Consider the following 16,279-nt stretch of genomic DNA (forward strand, 5'->3'; position numbering starts at 1 on the left):
TATCCCTTGCACTCTTTAGAAATTCCCTGGTTAAAGAGTAACAATATTATGAAAAAGGTAATTGCTACTCACAATACAGCACAGATTCTGAGTCGCAGATAGGCACAACAAAAAGACTGTCACAGAATGAGCTTTCAGCCAATGAGGCCTTTGTTGAAAAGAGACAGCATGCGCATGTGCACACGCGCGCGCACACACACACACACACACACACACACACACACACACACACACACACACACACACGACCCACAGAGTCTGACAGCTGAAGCCGGACTACAAGCAACAGAGAGTGATGGGAGAGGCAACCAGGTAGGGGTAACGAGGAGGCTGGGGAGGGGAGCGGGAGGGGTAACAGGTTAGAGGTGGGGAACAGTCAAGTGCTACTAGTGGGAGCATGCAGAGATGAGGTAGGGAGAGGGTAGTGCAGCTCTGCTCTTTTAGACCAACAGCTTCAACGTATTACTGACAACCTACCCTCCTATATAAAATATACCACCTATTTCCTCCACAGACTCTCCAAAGTTCCTGTTACTTAACCACACAGTGCCCTGCTGGTCACTATTGGTGCCGCATCTCTTTACAGTAACATCCCTAATGTCCAAGGCCTTACCGCTACTGAACACTAATGTTCCCAATGTTTGATGGATTACAAACTGACAACCTCCTTTCTACTTGCCATGAACAACTACATACTTCTCCTTTGAAAGTATTACCTACCAGCAAACCTGAGGTATGGCTATAGGCACCCACATGGTATCAGACCATGCCAACCTATTCATGGGCCATCTACAGGCATCCTTAATAAACACCCAGAATCCCAAACCCCTCAAGCTGGTTCAGATTCACTGATGACATCATGATCCGGATTGAGGGTGAGGACACCCTATCCATATTCCTCCAGAACCTCAACACTTTCTCCCCCATTTCCTTCACCTGGTCCTACTCAACTCAATATGCCATCTTCCTTGATATTGACTTCCGTCTCAAAGATGGCTACATCAGTACCTCTGTCCATATCATACTCACCAACCACCAACAAAACCTCCACTTTGACAGTTTCCACCCAGTACATACCAAGAAGTCCCTTCAATACAGCCTAGCCACCCATGGCCATAACATATGCTGTGATGAGCTGTCTCTCTAGAAATTTACAAGTGTCTCACTGAGGCCTTTACAGATGGTAATTACCCTCCCATCTTGTACAAAAACAGATCTCTCATGCCTTATCTTTCCACTAACCCACCATCTCCCAAAGTCCCACCATTCTGACTACAGAGCAGCATTCCCCTCGTGACTCAGCAGCACCTAAATTGGAGCAACTGAATTACATTCTCCACCAGGGTTTCAACTACATCTTTTCATGCACTGAAATGAGAAACGTCCTACCCACTATCCTTCCCCCCCCCCCACCCTCCACCCCCACAGTGGTATTCACCCACCCACCGAACCTATACAATATCCTTGTCCATTTCTACACAACCCCTGCTCCCAACCTCTTGTCTCATGGCTCATATCCCTGTAATGAAATTAGATTCAAGACCTGTCCCATATGTCCTCCCACAACCACCTACTCCAGTCAAGTCACAGACATTACCTATCTCATCAAAGGCAGGGTTACCTGTGTAACCAGTCATGTGATGTACAACCTAAGCTGCAACCCCTGTGCTATATTCTATGTGGTGGGCATGGCAACCAACAAGCTGTCTGTCACATGAATGGCCACTAACAAACTGTGGCCAAGAAACAACTGGACCACCCTGTTGCTGAGCATGCCACCCAGTATGACATTCTTCATTTTGATGACTGCTTCACAGCCTGTACCATCTGATTCCTACCCACCAATACGAGCTTCACTGAATTCCACACATGGGAACTCTCCCTGCAATATACCCTACATTTCCTTGATGCTCCTGGCCTCAACCTCCGTTAGTCATTGTCCTCACCCATCTAGCCCCTTCCTTGTTCCCATTCCAGCAGTACATAGCCCTCTATTCCACCAATGCTCCCAGTCTCTTTACTTCACTCCTTTTTCCTCCCTCCTCCACTCTCCATCCAACCTCCTGACTGAACCAGCTGCTCTACCCTCTCTCCAGCTCACACCTGCACACTCCCACTAGCAGGACTTCACTGTCCCCCACCCCTACCTGCTATCCCTTCATGTCCCTGTCCCAGCCTCCTCCTTATCCCCAGCTGGTTGTCTATCCCATCACACACTGCTGGTCGCTTGTCGTGGCCTGCTTCAGCAACCAGAGACTGTGTTCATTTGTGTGGGAGTTGCGTTTGCTTGACTGTGTGTGTGTGTGTGTATGTGTGTGTGTGTGTGTGTGTGTGTGTGTGTGTGTGTTTCTTTGACAAAGGTCTTGTTGGCTGGATGCTCATTTTGTGACAGTCTTTTTGCTATGCTTTTCTGCAACTCTGCATTTCTACTATATGGTGAGTAGCAGCTATCTTTTTCGTGATATTGTTACATTCCATTCTGGATTTTCCATTGTTAAAGATTAAAGAGTATTTTGCAAGAGTGTTCAATGAGCCAGTGTTCTTACAGATGCAATGGAAATTGTGGGTTTTTAATATAGATCAGATTAATTCTAGATATTTTAAGCCCATATTTAATAAGTTATGAATAACCTTATATGTCTGTAAAATGTGTTTGGAATTACCTAAATCAATAGCAAACCAAAGTATTTGGAATTACTTTTTTTAATGAATGGTGAACCATAAACAATCTGTATAATTTTGTTTATAGGTGAGTACATCCTTATACGGAGTTTATAAGTTGTCTACATCTATTTTCTTGTATGATTATTAAATCTATATTTTGAAAATTTTCTTATTATTTATAGCACCATATTTTTCTTCATCCATTTCCATGAAATAAAATGCAGTTTGTACATTAAATTGGCAAATCCAATAATATTTACATGATATTTACTTCATGTGACTGAAGGAATCTCTGTTATACCAAGACTCTATATGTAACTTCAGTAATCTCATCGGTCATGAAAATGAAAGATATAAACTTATCAATACATGTAACATCAACCACAATTGGCACAGGTGCTTGCAGTAAGAATATGCTGATATTGCTTGCCAGTCATGTAAAGTTCAATATGGGTAAATATAAGGCCACCTGGCAGCAGTCTCTCCCTCACTTAATGTTATTCAACTTGCCTGTACCTGTGGTCCTTAACTGCCATGACTAATTACTGTGTGCACAGTGCTATGAATTATGAACCTGTAGTTCAACTGCCACTAGCCTTAATTGAATATTGATTACTAAACACATGCTTATTGGCTACTTAGGGATTGAGCTTTATTCAGCTTAATCAGGTGCCATTTCACAATAATTTATATCATAGCTCAGATAAATGTGCTACTGACAACTATCATTGTTTGGTTCATGGACTCAAACAGTTTTAATTTGTTCTTACTGAAGTTTATTGTTTTCAATAAACATTGTTGGCCCTAAGTGAGAGACATAACACTAGTGGCAAAGAACTCATAGTTTTGGTTCACCAAATGCTGCCGTGGACACCAGATTTCTCTAGTTTTGGCAGCCACAGCTAAACTAGCATCAGGACTAAATTAAACAGTTCAATAGTTCACTGGATTACCAGTGAGCCTTCTTACTGTGTACAAATCTTCCATTATATTACTTGGTTCTAATGTTAACACTGTTGTCCAATCCATCAATGTTACTATTATCCAATATTTTCTCTGTAATATCTGACTATGTTTCCTAAAAAATGCATATGCTAGCAGTATGGCTGGAATTCTTACAACATCATAAGTCAGACACTGGGTTACACATTTTGGATAGGAGATTTTCAGGGGTTGAGTCAAAAATGTAAATTCACATGTGCGTGTGGTAAATCGTATGTGAATAGCTTAATACCTGGTGTAGTGATTCTCTTAACCACAAATACAGAGGTCCACACAAGAGACTGATGACCGCAGAAGTTAAGTCCCATAGCGCTAAGAGCCTCCACACAAGATTTAAGTCAGTCTCTCACCTCCCTGGCTGAAGTGTAGTGAACTGAACATGCATTTGAAATTCTGCAAACAGCACAACAAACTTTTTTGGCAGACTTAAATTTCTGATGTGGCCCAGAACCACACTGATACAGTGCAGTGGGTTTCCATAACAGACTCTAAAGTGATAAACAATTTACATTCAGTGGCAGCCACCAAGCTGCATTCCCCACTATCCCAGGCTAGTACCAGGCATCATTTGCATTGGTAAACTTTGTTTCCAAGGCACCTGGACTCTATGTTCCTTGTATCCCAGATGGAAGTGTCCCACAATATGAGGAGGAGCGTTTTAAGTGTTTATGTAAAAGTTCCATTGTGGAAGTATGTCATAGCACAGAGGGCACATGGAAGTGGCCACAACCGATTCAAATTAATAATGTTTCAAGCAGTAATCATGTGCTGGTACCATGTAAAATTTCATTAAAGCAACAGTGCAAGACATTCTAGTGACTTTTCTTTTCAACACAGGTGCATTGGTCTCAGTTATAAACCAGTCTTCACACTTTAGACTAGGTGCTTACTCACTCAGTAAACTGTTTATGACCACCATGAGGTAAAATTTCTATGTTGTGTGCAACTGATGAGTGCTTTTATTCAGATGTCACACATTTTATCATTTTTGGTTGTGACAGATCCATCAGTCAATAATATACACTCCTGGAAATTGAAATCAGAACACCGTGAATTCATTGTCCCAGGAAGGGGAAACTTTATTGACACATTCCTGGGGTCAGATACATCACATGATCACACTGACAGAACCACAGGCACATAGACACAGGCAACAGAGCATGCACAATGTCGGCACTAGTACAGTGTATATCCACCTTTCGCAGCAATGCAGGCTGCTATTCTCCCATGGAGACGATCGTAGAGATGCTGGATGTAGTCCTGTGGAACGGCTTGCCATGCCATTTCCACCTGGCGCCTCAGTTGGACCAGCGTTCGTGCTGGACGTGCAGACCACGTGAGACGACGCTTCATCCAGTCCCAAACATGCTCAATGGGGGACAGATCCGGAGATCTTGCTGGCCAGGGTAGTTGACTTACACCTTCTAGAGCACGTTGGGTGGCACGGGATACATGCGGACGTGCATTGTTCTGTTGGAACAGCAAGTTCCCTTGCCAGTCTAGGAATGGTAGAACGATGGGTTCGATGACGGTTTGGATGTACCGTGCACTATTCAGTGTCCCCTCGACGATCACCAGTGGTGTACGGCCAGTGTAGGAGATCGCTCCCCACACCATGATGCCGGGTGTTGGCCCTGTGTGCCTCGGTCGTATGCAGTCCTGATTGTGGCGCTCACCTGCACGGCGCCAAACACGCATACGACCATCATTGGCACCAAGGCAGAAGCGACTCTCATCGCTGAAGACGACACGTCTCCATTCATCCCTCCATTCACGCCTGTCGCGACACCACTGGAGGCGGGCTGCATGATGTTGGGGTGTGAGGGGAAGATGGCCTAACGGTGTGCGGGACCATAGCCCAGCTTCAAGGAGACGGTTGCGAATGGTCCTCGCCGATACCGCAGGAGCAACAGTGTCCCTAATTTGCTGGGAAGTGGCGGTGCGGTCCCCTACGGCACTGCGTAGGATCCTACGGTCTTGGCGTGCATCCGTGCGTCGCTGCGGTCCGGTCCCAGGTCGACAGGCACGTGCACCTTCCGCCGACCACTGGCGACAACATCGATGTACTGTGGAGACCTCACGCCCCACGTGTTGAGCAATTCGGCGGTACGTCCACCCGGCCTCCCGCATGCCCACTATACGCCCTCGCTCGAAGTCCGTCAACTGCACATACGGTTCACGTCCACAGTGTCGCGGCATGCTACCAGTGTTAAAGACTGCGATGGAGCTCCGTATGCCATGGCAAACTGGCTGACACTGACGGCGGCGGTGCACAAATGCTGCGCAGCTAGCGCCATTCGACGGCCAACACCGCGGTTCCTGGTGTGTCCGCTGTGCCGTGCGTGTGATCATTGCTTGTACAGTCCTCTCGCAGTGTCCGGAGCAAGTATGGTGGGTCTGACACACCGGTGTCAATGTGTTCTTTTTTCCATTTCCAGGAGTGTATTTGGCCTCCCAAGCTCTCTGGGGCAGATCCACCTGGCCTTTGCTGTCTTCATCAGTGGCATCAACTTAACGTTCAGCAAGGTATGGTGCTTTACAGAAGATGGTAAACAGAGTTGGATGGTGGTGCTGCCCCACCTGCAACATCAGGTGTTGCAGCTCATACATCAACCAACGGGTAGATTTCCAGGATGATGCAGCTGGCACACCAGCACCACTTCAATCACTTTCACTGTGGCCAACAATGACACAGCCGTAGGACAAGTTCAAGCCAACATCAGAGGCCCTTTCTTGAGATTCATGTGGTTAATCATTATGGTTGTCTTTTTCCACTTTCTATGTGTCGTCCACATTCAGCAGACAACAGCCACCTTTGTGCGAGCATGTGCACACTGGTGATGGACTGAGGTCCCCAATTCACAGTGACTAATTTCAAAAGGCTTTGCAGCCACATTGAAATTAGACATCTTACCACACACCCCTTTTCATCCATCCTTGAACAAGCTATCTGCTTCAGCACTAAACACCTTCCTAGCTTCTCACAGATGGTAGAAGCATATCATGTAGACAACAACAGAAATATCATTGAGTAAACAACTAACTGTCAAACTTGAATTGCAACAATGCAGTACCTTCATGGGCACCATCACAGGGTGCTCCTGGGTCTTCAATGTCTACTCACAGAACACTAAGTAGATGCAGCCAGACCATTCCATGTGGGTGTCCTAGTGTGGAAATGCACATGTGGATGGACTGCCAGGTCGATCTGGGGATCCATGACAGTACAGGAGGAGTGCCAGGTGTTGTTGTTGTTCTTGCTGTTGTTGGTGGTGGTGGTCAGTTCAACCCACTGAATCCTGCAACAGCACTGTTACCATCTCTAGTTGTGGCACCCTAGTTAGCAATTTTATTCATCATGGAGTCCACTGTCAGATGGCTACCTAGTCACTCCTTGCCACAAGCTACACGACACACCCACAGACATTAATCCGGCATCACCAAAAATATAATCTTGCAGAGAATTGGTAGACAGCATGCTGCTTGATATTTTATTTTAGTATATAAGCTTATGTTGGCTTTATTGCCTTCATCAGTACACTTACTGATGCTGAAGATAGACATATGTCAACTTTGAGAAAAATATTATTGCTGTCTGTAATTGTTGAATGTAGTGTTTTTTCTGTAAGGTTTTAACACTGTTCAGTAATTTGATGTTGTACATATATTATAATAAACACTTCATTATTTTGACAGCTGTATAAATTCAAGTTTGACAGCTAGTTGTTTACTCAAAGATATTTATGTTGTCTGTGTTTGATGTATATTTATGTTTACATTGACAACAACATAAATATCTCCAAGTAAACAACTAGCTGTCAAACTTGAATTTCAACAACTGTCAAAATAATAAAAAACATATTATAATGTATGTGTAACATCAAATTATCAAACAACATTAAAATTTTACTGGAAAGGATATCACATCCAACAGCTATAGACAGCAGTAATAGTTTACTCAAAATCGACATATGCCCATCTCCAGTGTCAGGACATGTACTGATTAAATAAAGACAAAAAAAGCTTATATACTAAAATAAAATATCAAGCAGCATACTGTCTAACAATCCTCTGCATAACATCCTACTGTGACATAATATATGTTGCAGGTCCCACAATAAGGAAAGAAAGTTGAATCACTGGACCCGCCAAATCCCTCACAGATGCCTCTATGTCCAGCAGTCTCCAGGCCTACACAAGAAGCTCTGGAACCAGAAGCATTGTTGCCAGGGGCCTTGGACGTATGCAAGGTCCCTTCCATCTTGACAACATGCAGCTCTGAGCAGCTTCTGCCATTTCATTCTCCACTGCACCAGTAGGGTAGGATACACCCCTATGTGCCAGTTCAAGGGGGGAGGGATTTAGTAAATAGGCAATAAAGATCTACTGATATGCATAACATTGTCCACATCTGGCAAGGGTACTTATGGCAAGAGCACTGCAGATATTGCTTGCAAGTCACGTGAATTGATATAGAGAGCAAATATAAGGGTGCCTAGTAGCAGTCTCTTCCTCAGTTCCTGTTACTCTACTGACCTCTAGCTGTGGACTTTGACCACTACAATTGTTTACTGTGTGCAGGGTGCTACAAATTATGAATTTGTGGTTTCTACCTGCATTATGTTTAATCGAACATCGATTACAAAACACATGCTTATCAGTTAAGTAGCGCTTGGACTTCAGTCAGCTCAATCAGGAACTACTATTCTGTAATAATTTCTATTATGATGAATGTATCACCAAGAACTTTCACAATTTGGTTCCTGTGCTAACAGACAACTTTGTTAAAAACACTGATTGTGTTCAGTAAATATAATGGTCCCCAAGTGAGTGTTACAAAAGTAAAATTGATTGTCCAATCTCAGAATTAAAAATTATGACAGTCCACAGCAAAAGTGAAGACATGATGGCAGAGTGTGAATGGAATTTATTACCCAGCAGATGCAAGGTTCAAACGGAATTTACATTTTAGGCACAGGCGTGTGACTGTTCATACATGTGAACAGCCAAGATAGACTTGAAGTACTCCCTTCATATTTCTTTCTTTTCAATTCTAACAACAAAACAACAAACAACGATCTACGTAGCAGCAGATAATCAGTATAAATTTCATGGTTTGACAAGGAGTTCAGAGTATATGCCCAATCAGCATTTTTTTTCACATAACTGAAATAACTTAGTAAGAGGAATGTTTATGCAGTTCATGGGTATGCTGCTGGATATGATCGTCTTCACTACACAATATTTCGACGATCCATCTGGCTGCCATCTTCAGGTGCAATTACTGAGCACACAATCATGCCAGAACTGAATGAACATCAGAAATGGTGGCTCCTTTATACCTCGGGTACAGCCCACTGCACCTGCACGAGAAGCGGAAAAGCTGCCCCCTGCAAAGTGAAGAATTGCAATGCCACCAGCAGTGGAAACTGGTGAAAGTGATAAATTGCAAATTATGATGTAGCGGGTCAAAAACCAGACCACTGTTGTTTTGTAGCAGATAAAATAGGGTTCCATATCTTGCTTAAAGGAAACCCTTTATCTCTATTAATAATGTCATCAGATAATTGTATTCAGTTCCAGTGTGACTGTGTACTCAGAAATTGCACCTGAAGATGGCGGCCAGATGGATCATCAAAATATCGTGTAGTGAAGACGATCATATCTGGCAGCATATCTGTGAAGAGCATAAACATGTAACATGCCGGCAAAATCTATGGAATCACATGAGGAATGTTTGTTTATTTAACTGCTTCTACAGTCCTGTGTCTTAGAAAAATGTTAACTATTTAAAGAGTGACATAAATCAGTGATATAATTAAAGCTATGTGGACAAATTAAATATTCAAGATCATAAATGATGTTAATAGATGAAGGGTTAGAACACTATGAAAGTTAAAACAGTAAGTTAAAACACTATAAAACTCTATAAACATTATATGACACAGCATGTAATTACCGAACATCCATGAATGTCAAAAGGAAGAGCACGTGGTGATAACAATTTTGCATTGTCTTCTTGGGACAAGAATTGATCCCTCTTAACTGTATTAAGTGAGCCCACTGGGGTATTCTGTTTAGTTTGAATCAGGTATGCAGAGTTCAAAGACTCTTTTCTATTAGGCTATTGACTGGAAAGTTAAGACATGGCACAGGACTGATTGTTGAGGAATGCTCACGTGAAATTTTGAGCGTATTGATCACTAGTCACAGATTATTTGGTGTTAAATCATTATTACCCATTACATGCATTGTTCAATCAAGAAGGCATCATTGCTTGATTTTAATTTATGTGTTACTTTTTGCTCACTGTTCTGGTGATCTATAATTGCCTGATCTGAACCAATTGTTAGTTTTCCATTTACATTAGTCGTGTTCTCGATAACTTGTTAATGACCCTTTTCCTTCTGTTTTAGTTCTTATGTGCTTGTATAATTCAAAGGGTTCAAAGCATAATATATCTTTTGGGGTTATATATTCTGTTATAGTTCTTAGGTGTAATTCAGAGAACTCAGAATGTGTGGTATATTTTGAGTTTGCTGTAAACTGATATCACTCAAATTCCTATAATTGTTTAAGGCATTGTTAATAATAAGATTAGGTATTTGGACCTTAAAAAAAAGTAAATGTACTTCTGGTACAAACATTAACTTCATGTTATAGCACCTAACCACTTCAAACTCTTTGCCAGCTGTCCCATTTCATTTGTAGCAGAGCCTGGTTGTGGATGTGGGATGTACTGCATCTCCAGAAAGTAGCTACTGCATGAATTAAAGACTCATGGTCAATCAGTGGAAGGCAGCATCTCTGTGGCATGCACCAGTGCTCACTGAAACTGAGCCCCGCAACTCTTGGCGAGGTAGATCAATGCATGATTATTTGTAAAGAGTCACTCACCGGTGTGCTGAACAATGTTGACTTGCTTCAGGGTTGTAGTCCTTCATGCTCTCAGTTACTGTGTGTGCATGCTCATCTTGACCATCTGAGTAATAGAGGCCAGAATTTGTGTAGGATTTGAACAGATGCTAAGCAAAGGAGAGAGATCAGAGTAATGCAAGAAAATATTAAGGAACTTCAATGAACAGTTAATCTTCTGCTATGGGTAAAAGGTGCAGACGAGGAGGTATGGATAGACAGTACTCATGGGTTCGAGCATCTTTCATGGAGTGGTGATGGTGTAGAGATTTGGAAGCATTTAGACATTTACCTAATTCTATGATGGTTATTGTGCAAGGGGTTACAAATTTGCCAATGGAGACAAGTGAACAAGCTACAGAATTTTTTTACTTGTCAGTTGAATTGCAAGAACAGGCCACTGCCCTTCAGATTCCCGATCTTGTAATTTTTCAGTTCATTTACCCACTAACCAGCAGCCGGCTGGTTAGTATGATTGATCAGGTTATACAAGAAGGGGGCACCTTGTGTGTTTTCTGTGACTGGACTGTTAACTGAAGTTTCTCAGACATATTGAGGAATGAGTTAATCAACAAGCATTATCTCAGGGCACAAAATCAACAAGAAAATTTCATGAATTACATTGACAACATTAGACACACTAAACTAGCACTGTGTGTCAGGTTCAGCAAGTCTCAGGTTGTTAGCAATATAATTGATGGAATTCAGTTTTTACTTTTAGTGACATAGATCTGGTGGCATCAGATACAGAGAGTATTTGTTTTGCTGATCAAAAAATAGGGCTGCTAACCAGCAAGGCAATATGCCAGGTGATGCTTCCCCTCAGCATCATGGAAGGACCTGAGTGGGTAGGCAGAACTGTTTTAGGTGTAAGAAACTGGGGCCTTTTGCTTGCCAATATCCGGAGCGATGTGGGGGAGGTGGTGGCAAGTGACGGTGTCAGAGAGGAGTTTGGGGAGGTGAGGAGATTTTCCAGCAGTGGGATGCAATAAGTTAAGAGGAATCAGTAAGTCCTCCATTCTGTTTAACTCTGCCACCATTAACCAAGAACCAGCCAGTGGATTGCTGGATTCCAGCATCAGTGTTTCCCTGTTTAATTACACATGGTATACTGAGAATAAGCATATTTGTAATTTTCCAAGTTTGAAGTCACTGAGCAAACAGGTTCTTACTGTTAATGGCCAGTCATTGCCCTTGTTATGGGAGATGCAAGTTAATCTGAGACTTCAGCAATTTTCATGGCCTGTTAAACTCCTTGTTGCTGAACAGCTGTCTGTTTATTTCCAGCTCTTTGCTAGCAGCCCCATTTCAAATTTAAACACTTCCCTACAATTATTATGGCCATGATATAAATGGAGAATAAAGTCTTACATGAAGACTTTTAGATTTAAAAAGATTGTCCTTCAGTACACTTTCTGTATATTGGTGCAGGAAGAAGTTCATTGTTTGCCTTGGTAGCTACGTGTCAGCATGGTAGATTGCTAACAAAGGGTGCCTGGGTTCAATTCCTGGTCAGGTTGGAGACTCTCTCCCATTGGGGACTGGGTGTTGTGTTGTCCTCTTATTTGTATTGTCATAACTGACATTCCACTACTGAAGTAGCCGTATGGGCAAATCCTGAAAGCCAAGACATTAAACATAAATAAATAAACCAACTTCGTCAACACATCAACCTCCATGTCCTCTGTCTGCTGATATTCAAATTTTCATGGGTGCTATTGGAGAGCTTGATGCGTAAAATGAAACTTCATGTCAGTATTTTTGTCTTTAAGTGAAAAACTGGTTTAGATGTTAATTTCCCATCAGAATGTTTATCATTGAAGAAGAATCTGTTAGACAGTTCTTTCACGAATGTTAACAGCTGGATCATTTTCTTTGGTGCTCTGGTCGAACTTCTGTTGAAAAAGACTGATGACTGTCTACATGGACACCATGCGATCACTGCTCTGGAAATGGTGATGTTATAATCTGTGTATGATGCCCTGTTAGTTTCAGAATTCCCGAAATGTGCATAAGAAGACCCAAAGATTCCCTCCTTGTCTTTGGCGAAAGCCAGCTTTTTGTCTTTGCTTAGAACCCTTCCAATGAATAGTATTGTTGTTTTACTGGCTCAACTTGGCGACTGCATAAAGATGGTCAGGTCAGGTGGCTACAGTATGTACAACCAACTCCCTCAATGAGTCTGGTTTCCTGCAGCTGTTCTGTTCAACTTGCACCCAGTCACCAACGGAGACTGTAATGGCCATTATTCAATCATTTGGAATCAATGAAGGCTTTTCTGATGTAGTCCTTTTGATATAATGTACTTCTGTCATTTGAATGATTGGCATCTATGGCCACATCAAATGTGGAAGAGAGTTTATCCCTGACTTGCTCCACTGTGTCTACATCCACTGAATCAATTATACCATCATCTATAAGAAGAAGTGAAAGGAGTGGATGTTTTCCTTAACTCAGTTCTCAGTTTACACACTTCATCACCAGATCCCCACATTTGGAGCATGTCACTCACCTTCTCAACTTTGTGGTTATCTTTCTTAGTTTGTGTGACATTTTGTAAGATTTCAACATGTAAGTCTGGTTATTGCATGAACACTTCTGTGTCACTGTCACCATTTTGTGATGCAGTGGTTATATCCAACTGTGAGACATGCAATCATGTTTGGCTGACAGAATAATGAGTCATCTAAATGCCTCAATCCTTGAAACTGAGACAAATGTTTCTGCGAAGTCAACTTCATGACATTAGCTGATTCCTCATGCCACTATTCATGCTTTTCTCCAAAGTAAGGAACCATCACTACTGCATTTACTTATCAGAATTGTTCTGCAGTCCATTGTTCTATTATCGCTGATATGCCAAAAATGTTCCAGATATTATTTTTGACTAGTGACATGATATGGATGTATAGACCATTGAACTACTCATGACAGTCTGAGCCATTAATGTTTATCTCCATTCCATTTGCAGCTAAGTTTACATCATGAATCAGTGTTTCTTCTTCAAGAGTTGGTGATTTGACATTGACTGTTGATCTCATATACATCCTTGCCACATTGAAAATTGTTGTATGAGACTTGTTCTGAGATGCATTGTTTGGAACTTGTAGATTTTGGTGGGATGCATTCTTCTGCCAAATCACAATAGCTTTTATCTGAGCTGTCTATGTTTTATTGTGGTGCTGACATTGTCAGGTTTGGGCAGAACATCATCATCTTCAAAAGAATAGAATGTTTCATCATTAGACAATGGCTCTGATATGGTGTTTTGAAGAACACTATTATCTCATTCCTTGAAGTTCAGGTTGAGGCACTTTTCTTAGTCCTCACCTGTTACCTTCACAGATATCCACAAAAATTTGGTTGGGTTCAGGACTTCACACCTCTTGAAAAGTGGACCTTATGATCCTTCGGTACCTAAGCTCAACAGACTTCAGAACAGTCACAATAGCCTATGGTCTTCATATCTCCTTACTTTTTGACTTATCCAGCAAGACAGACCTTTTACCGCAAGTAAGGGAAAGATACATGTCATAAATTATCTTCATCTACTTCTCATAAGGAGTTCCATTACATAACCCTCTTATTAAGAAAAATGTTTTTATGTATTTTGTTGTTGTAACAGAGCAAACTGGGACTATCCTAATTGTCCTTACACCACATGACATCAATATTATTTTTGTTCTGTTGTTTAATCTTGTTTCACTAACAGTACCAGTACACATACCATATCTGCTCAAAATATCCAGCTTCTTACTGAAATAGTGAATTTCAAATCTTTATTATTCACTGTGCAGTTTCTCAGTTACTGATAATAATATTATAGTTAGTCCAACTGGAAATATTTTTCAAAAGAAATATTCATAATTTACTATACATGTAAGCCAAATGAAGGTGAAATTTTCAATGAGAAAATAGTTGTTTGTTTCTAAACTGGTGTAACCCATTTGAAAGCTCCCATTCTCATCTCTTCAAGAAAAACTTTGTTTCTTCCAAAAGCTTTCTATTCCAAAAGTTATTCATATTCAAAATATTTGTATTGTAGGATGTACATACCGTAGTTTTATGGACTCTCTCTCTCTCTCTCTCTCTCTCTCTCTCTCTCTCTCTCTCTCTCACTCACTTCCAAAAATGCAAATTTTCACTAAAATAACTTCTTACTCTCTTATTAATTATTACAATTAGAAAATTTCAATTTCATGAAAATTTTTGGCAGGCTTTGGAACTATCCAAATACATTAAAATTTCCCACATAAAGGCGTACTTATTATTTTTGCCATTTTGTTGTTATACTGCTACCAATCTATTAGTTAAAAAAACTTGGATCACTGCATATTGTATCTTTGTTCCTTTTAATTTTCCTAATTTTTATATTACTGTCTGATGTGGAGAAAGCTTGTATTTCAACAAACTTCAATTTCTGATAGTGTGTGCAACTATAAACAGGCATCATACACATAGTCTTGGGCTGTTTAGGTTCAGTCATTGTTACAGTAATATCATGTAGTCAGTCTGTGGTTTGCAATAATTACATAAAGACCATGTAGTTATGTCTGAGACCTCACTGTGTAAACTTTCAGCTCATTTTGTATTACATAATCCAAATTTACTAGAGCAAAAGTAGACATAACATATTTCTCAGTCAGTTAGCTCTGAACTGTTTGAAATGTGAAGCGAATATATTTCTTAGAGTTGCAAAAAGAAATGCATTAGTCTGGTACCAGTGAACTTTGTGAAAGTTTGTTAATTAGTGTGTGTTACTCATATGGTCCAAAAATAAAGAGTCTTGCAAATAATAAAGCTGATTATCAAAAAGGAAATATTAAGCAACAATATTTATGAAGAGATTCAAAATCATTTTCTGCAGTGTTGAGTAACTTCTTTCACAAATATCCATCAAGTCCATTCATAAAAGGATGATGATTTAAAGAGACAGTTTATGAGAGACCAGAGGCATGGTTCCAGGTCAGGTGAGCTGCACTGTGCTGATGGTTTCAACCCAAAATGATAAAGGTAATCCTGATTCATTCAATATTCAGTGAGATTTTATGACAGAAGTATGGTTCTTTTGTTCTATGTCTTTTGAGTTAACAAAAGAGGCAATTAAAATGTATAACCATGAATGGCTATACATTTTATATGTCTCTTTTGTTAACTTCAAGGACATAGGTTGCTTATTTCCTTCTTAGACAACATGAATCTCACTGCTAATTTTTTTTTTTTTTTTTTGTCTGGTTAGTATGCATATTCTGTGGATCTGTACATGCAAGTAATTTATTTGGATGTGCAATGTGTCAATACAATTATACAAATACAGTTAATATTACAGAATATGAATAACATAGTACAATCATATAAATAATAGTATCAATTTTTATTATCTGCTAGCTAACATTTATCTAGTATTGTAATTCACTGTCTGACATTAACATAGTATTGTATCTTTCATCATGCAATTGAATAACAAGATATATCTTTTTATTCAAGAAGTGGATTAAAAGTGTATATGGAAACTTTTAATTATTTCTGGAAAAGAATTCATCTAAGAGTACAGTGGATGGTGACAGTGCTTTAAAAGTCTTAATAGCATCATACTTAACTCCCTTCTGTACAAGTTACAAATTTTTTAGTTCAAAAGAGACATCATCTTTACCTCTAGTGTTATAGTGTAGCATAAACAATTTGTTTCACACTGAGC

General features: G+C 40.5%; 1 protein-coding gene across 1 annotated transcript in view; it reads right to left on the reverse strand.

Annotated features, from left to right (window-relative positions):
• Positions 1-16,279, reverse strand: part of LOC124721780 (potassium voltage-gated channel subfamily H member 2) — an 887,059-nt gene that overhangs the window by 215,045 nt on the left and 655,735 nt on the right. The gene's annotated exons all lie outside the window — the stretch shown is intronic.

Source organism: Schistocerca piceifrons, chromosome X, assembly GCF_021461385.2.
Source record: "Schistocerca piceifrons isolate TAMUIC-IGC-003096 chromosome X, iqSchPice1.1, whole genome shotgun sequence".
NCBI classification, from domain to species: domain Eukaryota; kingdom Metazoa; phylum Arthropoda; class Insecta; order Orthoptera; family Acrididae; genus Schistocerca; species Schistocerca piceifrons.